Below are 16,267 nucleotides of genomic sequence, written 5' to 3'. Positions count from 1 at the left end.
ATTTCAAAATGTACTGTAAGAGGCAAGAGTATTCTTCATCTCTTGCCCCCATTCCCTCGATGGGAATTGTTAAGAATGTATGCAGTGAGTGAATTTTAAATTTTACCAAATGTCTTACTGTCATCTATTATGATGATTCTGATTTTTCTATTAATGTGATAAAATATAGTACACTGAAAAAACCTGAAATATCCCTGCGGTTTTAGAATAAATCTCACCTGGTAATGGTGTACTCTGTTTTACAAATATTTTATTTATTCATCTCAATTCATAAATGTGTTTGGTATAAACTTTCTCTTTTTAAAATTATCTTTGGCTCTCAGAACAGTGTTCTTTTCTTCACTTAAATAACTTTCTTAAAATCAAATGCAGATATTTGAAAAAAAAAGGTACTTCTATTTAATATCATGATGCTGCTATTAAATATTTATTTCTAAAACAAGAATATGTGCAGTGGAGGAACATGGATTTTTTAAAGGAAGCTGGCAGGCCTGAATGTCCCTGAGCTCCAAATTTTATGATGTTTTTGGATCCTGGTGACAACCTCCTGTCACTGATTCTCAGGCTCCAGTTATTCTACGACTGTCCAAACTTTCGGGGGGAAAGGCACACCATTTATTCACTGAGATCACAGTTAGACTTCATTTGAACAAGACATACCAAAAATTTATATTGGTTCCATCAGCCTTCCACTCATTTCCTAAGCTCAGAAATTCAACAAAGATGGAGAACTCCCCAGCTGGCCCTTCAGTGCTTCCAGTTCACCTTAGCATTGAAGCCATAAGGTTTGGCTTCTACCTTCCTCAACTTGACAGTCCAAGTTTCCCCAAAGTAGGAATTTTAGTAAATGCTTTTTAAAGGGAGAATTGTGGATAGCAGAAAAGGATATAAAAACTTACTGTATCTTAGTGTCTGATTTAAGAGCCTGGCCCAATGAGCCTATGTTTATTTTCAAGGCTGTTCAGCTTTCAAGCGACATAATGTGTGAGGGGGTGTGTATCTATGTGTGTGTATGTGTCTGTGGTGTCTGTGCATGTGTTTGCTATGCAATATATTTATGAACTATAAGTAAAATTTACTCTTTTGTCAAAGATCAATCAATATGGGACATATTTTTTTTTTGCACATTTAAAAATGTCAGGTAACTCAATATGGGATTTAAAATGAAATGGAAGAAAGAAAAGATGATTAAAGGGGGTTATCAAATCGCCAGTCCTTCTATTTCTTCTGGAATGGTCCCTGTTCTGGACTTCTTATATAACCTGTAGAGGCACTATGATATTTTAATATATATAAAGCAGCCCACTGGAGTACCAATACTATACATTTCTAAACAACAGCATTAGATAAAAGAAAAATGTTTAAAATATCAACTAATGATCTGAAGAGCAGGTGTTATTTTGGAATTTCTTGGGGTTTTAAACACAAACCAGGTGTTACAAGGAAGTGATAATTTGAATATTTGATACATCTTGGCATCTGCCTGCAAGAATCAGACCCAAGAGATGAATTTTCCCCAGTAGCAAGAGTGCTAAAGCTCCCTTATACAGCATTCATCAACGGGAGTCATCATTTTAATATCATTAAACAGTGTATAGACTCCTATAGGATGGTAGTTTGCAGCAACTTGAGAAGTACTAGATCTTTCTAACCTTGGGAGCTGTCATATAACATTTACCCAATGGCTGAGGGAAGACCCCACCCTTTAAGATTTTAAAAATAAGTTAACAGGAGTCTTGCCACACCCGCCAAGAGCTTAGTGCCTTGGAATAAAATACCTGTCACTGGTCATCATCTCCTGGGGTCATGGCTCTAAATTGTCACTGTCTCATATTTTTCTATGGCCAGTGTCCTCGGGAATGTTCTGTGTGCAGGAGACACATAATAAATATTCCTCACTGATGTTTTGGCTGTTCCCATGTGACGGGAAGAAAATAACCTCAATAAAACCACATGGTAGTGGCTGAATTAGTGCACAAATTAAGCTGGTCAGATTTAGAAAAGCCATCATCTTTGGGGGCATTTTGGGAACATTTTCAGAAGCTTTTGTATCATGCAACAGAATCTGTTTCTAAAAATACTTATTCATTCAAAAATATGAAAACTCTATCCACAAGTCCAATGGTTATTCTACTCTGGCCAATAAAATTGCCTTCTCTTGAGTGATTTTTTTCCCCCTCCTCTCTCCTCAAACACAAAACTCCAGAACCCAGAACACTGTGATTTTTAAAATAAGAAGATCTGTTCTCATAGACAGAGAGATGTGTAGCTTATTTCAACCCTAGACAATAACTCTCATTTCTCAAAGACTCACTGAACAACATTGTTGTCATTGTTTATATCACAAAATGTTCTTTCCAAAGGACTTTCAAATAAATAAATAAACTGTAGGATTTCTGCACACTCAGAGTCAACCTGTCAAGTCCTCAAATAGTTAAGTTGAGCAGTTTACTTAGAAAGGCTGACAAATTTGCTTCACTTCAAAATATCATTAACACCAATAACACATTTGCCCAAGCCTATTTCTAAGTTGTAAAAAAAGATTGCTACAGATTAAGACCCTTGATATAATGCTATAAGCTCCTAACAATGGTATCTTTTATAGTGAAGAGCTACTGCAGACACAAATTGCCCTCTTTCCTGCACCTTTTTCACAAAAATCAATATTAAAGTAGTATCTGCCTTAACTCTCCCATACACTATATGAGAAAAAACCACAGCCATGCTTAGGACAGTTTAGGTCAATAAAGAATCAATACTGTGGTTGAATCTGTAGAAAGATAAAAGACTTAGAACTCTCTATACAGAGACCCATTGTTTTCTCTATTCTGCAAAACAGCAGAAGGGCATACTAGTCTGTGCTTGTTGTGGGCTGGGTTGTGGGGGAGTAGATATTTTTCTTCTCTCTTTTAAGGTCAATGTGCATTAAGTGTTGGTGAAAAGTAAAGGGGGCACAGCCTACAAAGGAGGAAAAGGATTGTAGAAACTATTCCTTCTATGAGATTTTTTGGTCTCTTCTCTAAACAGTTTCTTCATGGGTGGGGGAGGGGGCGGGAAATGGGGATGGGTATAAAGGAGCTTGTTACACAGATCCCATGGTAAAAATGAGATCTGGTGATACCAAGAAATAGAGGGGTGGAGAGTCTGGATTAAAAGCTTGGCTATGTTGTGTGTGTGCGATACTTTGGCCACCTGATGTGAAGAGCCGATTCATTGGAAAATACCCTGACACTGGGAAAGACTGAGTGCAGAAGGGGATGACAGAGAATGAGATGGTTGGATGGCATCACTGACTCAATGGACATGAGTCTGAGCAAACTTTGTGAGATAGTGAAGGACAGGGAAGCCTGATGTGCTGCAGTCTATGGGGTCACAAAGAGTAACACATGACTTAGTGACTGAACAACAACAATGTTGTGTGGTCTTGGGCAAGTTACTTTACTTATTTTTTAAGCCTCGGTTTCCTCATCTGCAATAAAATCAAAGATAACAATACTAGCTGACTTTTAGAATGTGTAATAGGTATTAAATAGGCTTACTAATAGCACATGGAAGACTAGTTCTCAGCACTCTGGCTATTAGACAGGACCACATGACCAATTTTGACCAATGAACTGAGGAAGTGACGCATTTCACTTCCACGCTGAGTCAGTGGGCAGCCTTGCCTTTCTCTCACTCCATAAAATGGTAAACTTGGAGGAGGTCTTTTGTTGAGGAGTGGGACCACTAGATCAAAGCCTCCTATGTCTCTGGGACAGCACACACAGGATGATTGTCCTAGAGGGTCACTCATATCTGCAGGATTACCGTGACACTGGAATCATCAGAATTAGACTTATGGAATTTCTGGTCAATATTTTATTCCTTTCTTTCCTGGAGCTACATTTCTTCAGCAATATGTATATCCCATGCTATTCTTATTTCATGCCCAAACGTTGAGATAGATCTTCTTTAGTGGTCTATACATTTTTCTCCCTTAGATTGAGTTGCAAAATGTTCCTTGCAACTTCTCTCATTCTGCTAACTACAAACATTGAGTAATATCCTTCCCCAGCTTGTTATTGTTTCAGGATGAATAATCAGAGAAAATTGCAGTGCACTATTTAGTTATCTAATTAGACAGAATTATTGATTAATTTTCAACTAAAGGTTCCCTGCTCCCTTCTTTTACCTGCTCTGATTTCTAGAGAAGCGAGCTAATAAACACCGGGAGAAGAGAAAGATGTTACACACCTCCTGTTGTCTTGAGGGCACTCGGCACTCAGCCTGGGACAGGTATCCCACCTTCCTGACTGCCACTGTCACTGCCCTGGACACCTGGGGTGACAGCTGAAGCTCTATTCCAGCTACTGGAACCACAGTGGAATAAGCCTGGTCAGTATACCAGTGAGGCTCTCCCCTAATGGCTCAGTGGGTAAAGAATCTATCTATAATGCAGGAGACACAGGAGATGCGGGTTCAATCCCTGGGTTGGGAAGATCCCTGGAAAAGGAAATGGCGACCCATTCGGGTATTCTTGCCTGAAAAATTTCATGGACAGAGGAGCCTGCTGGGCTACAGTCCAAAGAGTCAGAAAGAGTCGGACATAACTGAGTGACTAAGCATGTACACCAGTGAACTGTGGTCTTTGCAGTGCAGCGTGACCACATCAGCCAACCAGGAAACTCTTGCCCAGGGCAGACGTCAAGTGAGTGGGAAACTGGGACATAAGTACGAAGTAGTTCTGTCCTGGGCAGAGCAGCGATTGAGGTTATGCTAGCTATGGACTCCATTTGCCTAGAAGTGGCTTGCAAGTGGCTTCTGACAGACTTGTGACCATATCAGGTGGAGCTGCTTCCTAACTGGCCGGTCTTTGGCTACTTCCTTTTCCTCTCCAAGTTTTGATGTTCTCATCTCTAAAATCCAGGTGTTATTAACCTCACTGGGCTATTGTGAAGATTAAATTAGATGTTATAAGTAAAGGACTTAACCCAGTGACAGGATAACAGTAGCTGTTAGTCTTCTCTCTCTTTTTTTTTTTTTCCTTTGAAGACCCTTAAAGATGTATTGAATCTGGACTCCAGGTGGGAAAGAGAGAAACTGAAAGAAGAAAAGTATAGTCACGTTTATGTATTCCAGGCTTATGTCTTAGGTAACTCCTCTGAGAGAAAGGGAGAGAAAACAAACAATGTATGTACAATAGTGGCTTCAGTGTATCTCTGCTGGATGAGGAGGAGGTTGTAATGTTTGGGGTGACAGGACAGCCACCTGCATCCTGCTGGGCTGAAACCCCTTCTGGTTCTTGGGGGTTCACTGGAGTCCACAGAAGCTGAGGTGCACTTCATCTCCTTGGGGGTTAAGCCACCCATCAGTCACATTCCTTCTCTGGCTCACTGCTCTGCAGAATCACTGCTCTTTCAGCCCCCACATAGTACTAATGTCAACTCTGCCAACTGGTTTGGGACAGGCTTAACATCAAAGTATTTTATTTAGATTTTCCCTTCATCTCCAACTGACTCCATCCCAAACTCAATTTCCTCTTTCCTCTTTTTCAATTAACTACAGTTGCCCAGAGCTGGGGAGATAGGAGAAGATACTAGGGGCATACATCTGTCATCATTTATGTGGTAGTGTATGGGGTATGCTGGCATTCAGATCCCTAATAGAGCCTGATGGACTCAAATAATTCTAGACATATTTGATTTTTGTAAAAGATAGAAGCAATACACAATGAGCCTTTACATCAACCACCCATGGGGGCATTTAGAGAGAATTTCCAATCTATTCATGATCTGTTATTCCCAGCCCCAAAAGCTTCCATGTTAGAGCAGAATACCCTGGGACTCCATATGTTATGGGAACCCAGCAGAACCAAAATGAACTGAAAGAAGAATGCATTAGATTCAAATATGGGATGAAACAGTACGCTAGAAGCCCTTGTTTCATTGTCTCTACCTGGGACCCTGGGACAACACAGCCGTCTCAGCCCCATTCAAGTGTGACATTTCTTTTGAATATGACAGTGGTGGCGACCTTGTCATTAACTGATGCTATGAGCAACATTTCAGCTTTCATAATTCAGTTAATTTTCAAGCCACTGGTTACTGAACCCCCAGTATAATTTTCATATAATTAAACCACACACACACATTCTTACCCACAAAACATCCACAAAAGTGACAAACAGCAGAGGAAAACAAAATTGAAAACCTAGAAAAACTAGAGACAAGATTCAAATCTATTTTTGGTTTTCTTTTATTACATGCATGTATATGTGGAGGAGAGATGCAAAAAAGTCAGCTGGAGCTGACGAGGGAAGGGAGCAGGGCTAGTTTCTCCATTTCTTTTAGTATTAACACACAAAAATGAAGTACAGCTTGGCATTCTCTCTTTGATGACAGATTACGTATTCCATACAACATGAGGGGATAATATATTGGGTTAAGGAACATAATATTTTCAATTTAGATACTGTTTCCAACATTTTAGGAGGTCTAACAAAGAACTTTTAGGTTATGTCTTCGTGATACCAAGGTTTTCTTTGAAAGTTTAACATTTCAACAATGTACTTAAATATCCAGTTACTGAAATTCACATAATGACTTTAAAGGAGAACAACTAGTTTCATTTGTAATAGCAGAGGTTTGAATTGATGCTGAAAAAAATCAGTATATCAGAATATGTGTTTGTTTTCATATATAGGTCAGGTGAAATCTGCCAGGTATTAGCCCTCACCATGGTGTTCTCTGAGCTTTTTATTTGCATGGGCAGCAATACAAAATTCAGAAAATTTAGTTTCTTTCCTAACAGGATATGATCTTTTCTCACCCACATAATCTTATTTTTCTCAAAGTGACTTGTCATATCACTATGAGCCCTTCTCTCTCTTGACCTTGTTTAAATAACATCACAATTTTAGGATATTTTATCTGCTGCTAGGAGACATTCAAATTAATATTAGCCTTATGCTGATACTGTGTTTCAGAGGGAAAATACATATGAAACTTAGGGATTTGAGAGGATTATTAACCAGATTGTAAATCCCTTGAAATCAGTTTTATTTCCTCTCTCTGTTCTTTTTTTTCCCCTTCACTATCATTCTCTTTTAATCTCTCACTTTCATAGCCCCATCTGCCCTTTATAATTCCCTATTTGTACTCAGTGGGCAGAAAAAAAGAATAAAATAATAAATATCAAAAAAATGTTATTTTTAAATCTTGCAGCCTCACCTCTCTCATATGCAAATAAGGTAAACAGAATCTGGCCCAGATTTACACAGTGGGTCAGTTACAATCCCACCATTTACAAAGAGCTCTGCTTAGTTGGGGGAACGAAACCACCTGAGCCTTAGCATCACACTCTGCTTGTGTTTGGAGTGATCAAACATGCTGCTGCTGCTGCTGCTAAGTTGCTTCAGTCATGTCCGACTCTGTGCGACCCCATAGACAGCAGCCCACCAGGCTCCCCACTCCCTGGGATTCTCCAGGCAAGAACACTGGAGTGTGTTGCCATTTCCTTCTCCAATGCATGAAAGTGAAAAGTGAAAGTGAAGTTGCTCAGTTGTGTCCGACTCTTCCAGACCCCATGGACTGCAGCCTACCAGGCTCCTCTGTCCATGGGGTTTTCCAGGCAAGAGTGCTGGAGTTGGGTGCCATCACCTTCTCCGGATCAAACAAGCAGTGTGGTAGAAAGCACTGGGTTGGCCAAAATGTTTGTTCATATTTTTCTGCAACATCTTATGGGAAAACCCAAATGAATTTTTTGCCCAACCCAATAAAAGTGCCCCAAACTTGAAATAATTTAAAACAAGAGTAGTAAAAATTATTGACTGCATTGCTGTTGTTCAGTCACTAAGTCATGTCTGAGTCTTTGCAACCCCATAGACTGCATCATGCCAGGTCTCCCTGTCCCTCACTGTCTCCTAGAGTTTGCCCAAGTTCATGTCCATTGAATTAGTGATGCTATCCAACCATTTCATCCTGTGCTGCTCTCTTCTCCTTTTGCCTTCAATCTTTCCCAGCATCAGGGTCTTTTCCAATTAAATGCATAAATGATAGTACAAATGATATACAGTGACTTGTTACCATTGTTTAATTTTTGTCAGTGGGATTTCTTTCACTAATAATGTTCAGAGTACTTTATGTCTCCCAAATCAGTATGAAAAGTGGGTATTTTCTCCCTTTGCCTTTATCTTTATTATTTAATTCTGTAACTTAACTCACTGTGTATCTACTAGGCTTTGGAATACTTGGAAAGGGGATAATCTATTAATAAGAGGACTGGGAGAATCAACAGGCATGGGCCCCAGGCTCACCAGCAACTCAACTTCCTTATTTGTTTTCTTTGCTATTGTTATATGTTATTTTGTGAAGATTCAAGGCATCAAAATGACCACCCTTTGAAACAAGAACTGAACAAAAGAGAGCTGCTCCCCAGCCAACTGTTCATATTTCAGAGGAAGGGAGAGACCTTCCCCAATTCTCCAGAGAGCTGAGCCCACCATCTACTGGATCTTGATGTTGGAAAGACTTCCATGATACCCCACTCACATCCTCCTCTTCTGAATTTCTTCTCATCACTCAGTTAGAGCCCAGGTTCAGGTGAGCTAATGTTCCCCTCTCCTCCAGTCCCATGCCTTTCTGATTTTAGCAGATGTCTATCAGCTTCCCCCTGGTCTCTGCTGAGCCAGGCTCTACACATTAATTCTTTCAATCTTTCCTCATAAATCAGTTTATCAGGGCCCTTAATCATTCTTGACAGATGATTTACCCAATAGTTTACCATCAGAATGTGAGATCATTGTCTTTGAAAGTGTATCAATATAAATTATTTAAAAAACATTATTAGTACTGAGTCCTTGGAGAGAGAGGTAGAGAGAAGCACAATGTCTTTAATGAGAGCTAGGACAAGAATTCCAGAGTCTTAAGTGAAAATACGCAAATAATTGTCGTTATCCAGAACTATGAGCCAAAACAAGGAAAATCAGCTTTCCCACTTCATGGAAAGTAAACATTAGTGTTATTTCTGAAAGGTATGCTGACTATTTAATACTTTTTGTAGTAGTTAAGTCAAAGAACTTTTTAAAAAAGTTTTACTGCAACTCTTAAAGCACGAACAAGTTCTCATAATAAAAGCCAGCTATATTCCCAGGCAGTGCTTGCCTCACCTTCATGCTCTTGGCAGGGGTACTTGTGAAGGAGGTGAAGGGAAGAAGAAAAAGAACACTGTATTTTCTGTTCAGCATTGTATATAAACTTCCCAACATGGCCTAGGAATTTTTCAAAAGCTCTCTGATCTTTTTGTAGCCTGACATCATATTCCTCTATAGTGACATCATGGCTTTTAAGGATTGGAGTCCAGTGGCACTAGTATCTTAAAATGCTCCCAACCCATCAAAAATTGGCATTTGATACTTTTCCTTAACAACCGTAAGTTTCCAAAGTTTTCTTTGGATTTTGAAGACTTCAACCTTAGATCCCAGATAAGTTTCTATGTGTTTACAAACTGCGAGGCCAACCTTGTGAATAGCACCCTATAAAAGAGGCCTGGCTGGCAAGGTGGTTTTACTGAAGGGAAGTTGGATGGAGAGCAAGGAGAGACAAAACAGAACACAGGGTGGTTTCAAGCAGCAAGATGCTCTTTTTCTCCAGGTTCAGCCATTCGCACGTCCTTCACCATTCCCTGCGCATCTGCACTAACCAATAATTTCCCCCACAAGACCAAAATAGAAAAAAAAAATCTAATCTTCCCCATGATACATCAGAAACTGATGCTACTGGGCTCCCTTCCCAGAGACAGAAGCACAGCATCCTTGTTTCTAAAAGACCTCCAAGGCAGATGGAGATTCTGTGTGGCATGGTCTCCAGCAGGCAGAGACTCCCTACTCTTCTCCCTTCTCTTCCCTTCCCAAGAGAAGCTAGTGGAGCAAGATGGTGGGATTGAAACACTGAATCCCTCTTGGTGCCTGTGAGAACAGCCTCTCTTTCTGCAGGAAGCAACCCATCCATCACTTTTATTGGCTTTTCTTTCTATATCCATCATGGTCTTCTATGTGCCCTACTGGGCATGATTGGCACATGGCTTCACCAACTGTAGTAACTCCAACATAAGGTCAACAGCCTCAAAACTGGTCTGCTCCTTCAGGGAAAGAAAGGCACTGCTCATGCACTCAACTGCTGTGGCAGCATCAAGTTGCTTTAAAAGTGGCTAAGCATCCCCTTCAGTTTCTGCACTTATTGTGTCGTGGAACACTTCTGAACAGGTTTGAACCGGCACCCAGCCACCACATTCTGAGCAGAGCAGGGCCAGAAGACTAACTAGGCCAATGGGCCAAATGCACCATTTTTGTAAATAAGTCTTTGTTAGACACTTATGAATTATCCATGGCAGATTCTTCCCACTACCATGGCAGAAGTGTGTAGCTGTGACAGCGTATGTGGCCTGAAGCTTAGCCTATTTATTATCTGGCCCTTTAAGAAACACTCTATGGACCCCTCTTGAACTAGGATATACTAAGTAGCAGAAAGGTGGAGTAAATTTCAGTTAAGTGTACATCACCCACCTGGATGGCACCCCCTCTCCTTCCAAGAAGAGATGAGGTTTGGTATTTCTTGAAGACTATTTGCCCTGACCTGGACTGTTCTTTCTAGAAAGGAAGATGCCAAGGTGTTTGCTTTGTACTTCAATACACAGGCCTAGGGAAGATTTACACATCAATTATCAAGAAGAAAGCCTTTCCGGACCCTGCTCGCGCATGCGCATGACTGGCACGCTCCCCGCCTGTGGGTATATAAAACCATTCCAAGGCCAATCCCAGTCACTACAAACTTGCTGTGAGAATAACCAGCTAGAGCCCACTGACCATGTTCATAAAGGAGTCCTTTTGTTAAGGAAAGCCACTCTGGACGAAGGAGGGAAGGGGCGGGGAGGAGGTACAGCCTGCCTGTAAGAGGGCTTTAGCGCTTCAATCAGAAACAGCTGTGACCAGTTTAATGCTATCACAGGGCTCATATAGAAGTGACATCACGCAGAACTAAAGCTTGGCCAAGGAGTTTTACTGGCAAATACCTTCAACTCTAAGGATTTGGTTACAAATTTGTATGTGGCATATGTTTTCTGAATGAATTCACAACTGGGAGCCAACACCATATCGCATCCCCTCTTGTAACTCAGGGGGCTGTAAACAGGGTGGTGAGGTTTTTTTTATGCTTTGAATTAAAATCTTTATTAATTTTCAGCTAAAGGGAAGTAAATGAATTTGCCATCATCCCAGTTTATTACATGTCTAACTAGAAAGATTTTCACAATCAGACCAGTATCCTGGCCAAGTAGGAGGAATGGGGAGGCACTTTATATTCTAATTTCAAACTGCAGGGTGTCCCAGGTGTACTGTATGGGATTTCCTGTAATTTACCAGCAAAATAAGCAGTCTACAGGAATGTGTTTGCCATACTGTACATTTGTATTAATTACCCAGCAGGATAAAGTGATTTCTTTGTGATAGAAAGAGATGTGGATCTACAGGAAAATCATTAAACCAAACTGGGAAAAACAGACACTTTTCTGTTGTTAAACAGTTTGGCTGGATTCAGGATTGGAGGCTGGGAGTAGGTAATTGGTAGCATTTTTCTCATACTCACTCAGTTTTCTCCAGGAAAAGAAAAATAGCCACTCCAACCAAAACTAGTAAGCAAAGCTGGAAGTGCCAACCTGGCCTCTGAAGTGTCTTGGGAAGTCTGGGTCATGGTGCTTTCCTCCAAGCAGCATGATCTCCTCAGATGGTAACTCAGGATATGCAAAGTGACAACAAGGAGGCAAAGGAATCAAAGTTTAGTGGACAAGAAAATGAGTACCAGAAAGTTCAGCAGTGGAGAGAGAACTGCAAAATTAGGTGGTGAAGAAAGCTTTATTGATAGGGCTGGATGTAGGTGGATCGTCCAGAAGTACAGTCTAGGTTGTTGTTGCTATTCAGTGGCTCAGTCCCATCTGAGTCTTTGTGACCCCCGGGACTGTAGCCCACCAGGTTCCTCTGTCTATCGGGTTCTCTAGACAAGAATACTGGAGTGGGTTGCCATTTCCTTCTCCAGGGGATCTTCCCGACCCAGGGATCGAACTGGTGTCTCCTGCATTGCAGGCGAATTCTTTACCGCTGAGCCACCAGGGAAACCCATAATCCGGGTAGGCCTGGAGAATGGGAATTCCAGGCAGTGAGGGGCAGCAAGGAAGGAAGGCTGTAAGATGAGGAGCCAGGTATGAGCCACAGGGTTTCAGGTGGTGGAGCATGGCTAGAGAGGACTCAGTATGCACTCAGTGTGGGAACATTGGAAAGAAAGGAGGGAGTGGGACCAGGAAATAACCATTGTTGAGCACATACTTTGTACCAGGTGCTTGATGAGCTAATTGAAGCATCGCAATTCTTTGACATTGGTGTTACCATCATCCCCATTTTAGTGATGAGGAAACTGATGTTCACAAAATGTAAATCACTTATCCAAGGTCCTGAGACAGTTAAGGGAAATAGCCATATATTCAGAACAACATCTGTTCACTCCAATGTGTATTTTTATGCAAAATGATTTGCAGCCCCACTTGCCCATCAGAATACTACTTGGAGCTGTAAATACAGTCAACATTTAGTAGCCACTCCGGGAGATTCTGGGCAGGGGTTGGGGCCTTCCTCTGAAGGTGTTTCTGAAGCTCAGGCAGTAGTGTGGACTTTCCCCCTCACACAGTGATGCTGTTTGAGTAACTTCTGTACTTTGCCACAACCCTACTGACCCTCCATGCCCTTGGAGCTCTTTGCATCCACCCTAAGTAATTTGATTGCCATCACCTAAGCTTCCAGGCTATGTTTTTGAACTGCGGTGTTGGAGAAAACTCTTGAGAGTCCCTTGGACTGCAAGGAGATCCAACCAGTCCATTCTGAAGGAGATCAGTCCTGGGTGTTCTTTGGAAGGAATGATGCTAAAGCTGAAACTCCAGTACTCTGGCCACCTCATGCAAAGAGTTGACTCATTGGAAAAGACTGTGATGCTGGGAGGGATTGGGGGCAGGAGGAGAAGGGGACGACAGAGGATGAGATGGCTGGATGGCATCACGGACTCGATGGATGTGAGTCTGAGTGAACTCTGGGAGTTGGTGATGGACAGGGAGGCCTGGTGTGCTGCGCGAATCATGGCGTCGCAAAGAGTCGGACACGACTGAGCCACTGAACTGAAATGAACTGAAGAAATCCAGGAGAGCAAAGTGAGGGAACAGAGGGCATGAGAGGGGAAAGGACTGCTGAGCTGGCTGCTGCTGGCCTCATGTCCATGTCATCTGCTTGGTCCTTAAAGGACCCTGTGTGACACTGTGTCTCACAGCGCTTGATTAGTGTGCATGCAGACTTATCTGCCAGCTTCTGGCTATACCACTGTCAAAGGCTCATTCCACGGGGCATTAGATTCCCCACACGCTATGGCTGTGCACACGAGTGCTCAGTGGCCCCGTCGCATCACTCACACTGGAATTAACACAGGCAAAAGCCAGGGCGAGGGGAGGATGCAAACAGACCTGTTGATTCCCAAAGTGTAAACGGCGTGGCCGAAAACTTCATCAATGATCTGAGGTCACCTCAGGCGGCACATGTGATGTGTGCCTGAGTGTCTGACTCCTATGATAAGGCTTTTCTCCTAATTCCATGAAACGATCATGTTTTAAAATCCTCTGAGAGTTATCTAAAAGACAGCACCATGGTACTAGAAGAAGGAACAAGAAGACACTGAACAAGAAGTCCAAAAGATCAAAAGCACCTTCCCCTGGCCTGCCAGGTCTTTTCCTGAGATGCATCAGGGCCACATTTCATCTTAGATGAATGTGGGACAGGCATACCTAGCAGACTACTTACCAAATAAGAACCTTTGATACGGGAATGTCAACTGATATCAAAAAATAACCATGCTAGGGAATATCTGTAGCCTTCACCAGGAGAAGGCATGCAATCATGTCACAATGTGTTTCTCCCCACTTCAGTATTTTCCTATCTCCTCTGCTGATGTACTCTATATAAACAAAGACTGAACATATTAAATAGATTTACAGGATGTTCAGAGAATAAACCAACAAACAAACCCTGATTAATTATCCATAGCATAAACCAGTGGCTCCCAAGCTTTAGCACACATCAGAATCACCAGAAGGGGTTGGTATAACAGAGTCACCTGGAAGGACTGTCAGAACACAGGACACAGGTGTGTCTAAAGGTTGCTGATGCTGCTCTACCCTGGGACCACACGTTGAGAACCAGTGACGTAGACTAACCTGAATCTGTCACTTTTCATCAAATGACTACTAAGCCGATGATTATGAGGAAATGTAGAGGTTATTTGATTTTTCTGAGTCATTTAGGTTTGACCCAAAAAACCTTCTGGTGGAGAATTTTGACATTCGTGTATTAACCCTTTCCATTCAGGGTGTGATGTCAGGAGCAGCGGCATAATCTTTGGCTGAGAAACTGTTATGAATGCAAGTTCTCAGCACCAGCCCAGAACCACTGAATCAAAATCTGCATTTTAACAAGAAACTCTCGGTAGTTCGGGTGCACATTAAAGTTTGAAAAGCACTGCCCTGACCCAATTTTTGCCTTCATCAGAATAGGGACGCATGTACGACTGTGGAGATTGTGTAGTTCTTCTCTGTCGTGCCTGAATTCCAGGACAGACTTAGGAATTGAACAGATTGCATTAATTCTAAAATTGACCCCAGAACATTCCAGTGTAGTTTTTCTTTTTTATAAGTAAAATAGTTATTTGCAACTATGATTCGTCAATAAGGAATCCTGACATCACTGTATTTTCTTGCCTCGCCTCAAAATTCACTGGGGTCTAGAACAAGAAAGGTAAAGGTTAAAGTTCAAATCCTCTATATCACACATTATTTGGTGACAACAGTGATTCTGTTGAAACAAGAGGTTGACAAAACTTGTTCAGTAAAACTCCAGATCGTCACTATGGCTTTCTAGGCCAGTCCATCTCTGGAGCAACTACTCAACTATGCTGTGGTAGAATGAAGGAGGTACCCACATTTACAAGTAGCATTGAGTTCTCTTTTTTTAAATTTATTTTTAATTGGAAGATAATTGCTTTGCAGTGTTGTGTTTGTTTCTGCCATACAACAACATGAATCAGCCATAAGTATACACATGTCCCCTCCATCGTGAACCTCTGCCCCACCCCCGATCCCACCCCTCTACGTTGTCACAGAGCACCAGGTTGAGCTCTTTCTGTTGCACAGCAACTTCCCTCCAGTTATCTGTTCTACATACAGTAATGCCTATGTTTTAGTGTCACTCTCTCAGTTGGTTCCATTCTCTCCTCCCCTCGCCGTGTTCACAAGTCTGTTCTCTGTGTTTGTGTCTCTATTCCTTCCCTGCAAATAGGTTCATCAGTACCATTTTTCTAGATTCCATGTATATGCATTAATATACAATATTTGTTTTTCTCTATCTGACTTTCTTCACTCTGTATAACAGGCTCTAGTTTCATCCATCTCAGTTCGACTGATTCAGATTCATTCCTTTTTATGGGTGAATGATATTCTATTGTATAACTTCTTTATCCATTCATCTGTTGATGGACATGTCCTGGTGACTGTAAATAGTATAGCACTGAGTTCTAATACATCTTTCTTACAAAAGCAGGTATGGAGCAGGTTTGGCTGTGAGCCATTTGCTGGCCTCTGTTTTAAACTCTTTGAGCTTCAGTTTCCTTGTTGGTAAAGTGGGCTTAGAAAAACCTACGTGGCAGGGTAAATGTGAAGATTAACCCAAATAATGCCTGCAGGAGTCTGGCAGAGGAGTTTAATATTGTGATTTCTCTACTTCCTTTTCATTTTTCCTAAAATTCAGGTGCAGAAAAATTCTAATTAATTGACCATTTTAATTAGACAAGTTCCAGTTAATTCAGTTTCTACACGGGCACACACAGACTTTCTCTCCCTCCCTCTGTCTCTTTCTCACAATCTCTTGAAGCCAGCATATCCCTCCAAACAGTGGTTTTGAGGTGCATCTGATCAAAGAGAGGAACAGAGATATGGAAAATTTGTTGAATTTTTGACTTGCATTATTTCCGATTTCTGTATCTTTTCAGTTTCCTTCAGAACTAGGAGGACTTTCAACACCATCACCTGACAATCAAGCTAATAAAAATGTAGTAGGGGCTCCATGAAGGTAAATGTTTACATATATTCAAGCAACTGTCAGAGGATTAGAGCAGGATGAGGAAGCTGGTGAAAATACAGACACTGAAGAAGG

Source organism: Oryx dammah, unplaced genomic scaffold (genome assembly GCF_014754425.2).
Source record: "Oryx dammah isolate SB20612 unplaced genomic scaffold, SCBI_Odam_1.1 HiC_scaffold_25, whole genome shotgun sequence".
Classification (NCBI taxonomy): domain Eukaryota; kingdom Metazoa; phylum Chordata; class Mammalia; order Artiodactyla; family Bovidae; genus Oryx; species Oryx dammah.
The sequence above is the reverse complement of the archived record's forward strand: the minus strand, read 5'-3'. Positions refer to the sequence as shown.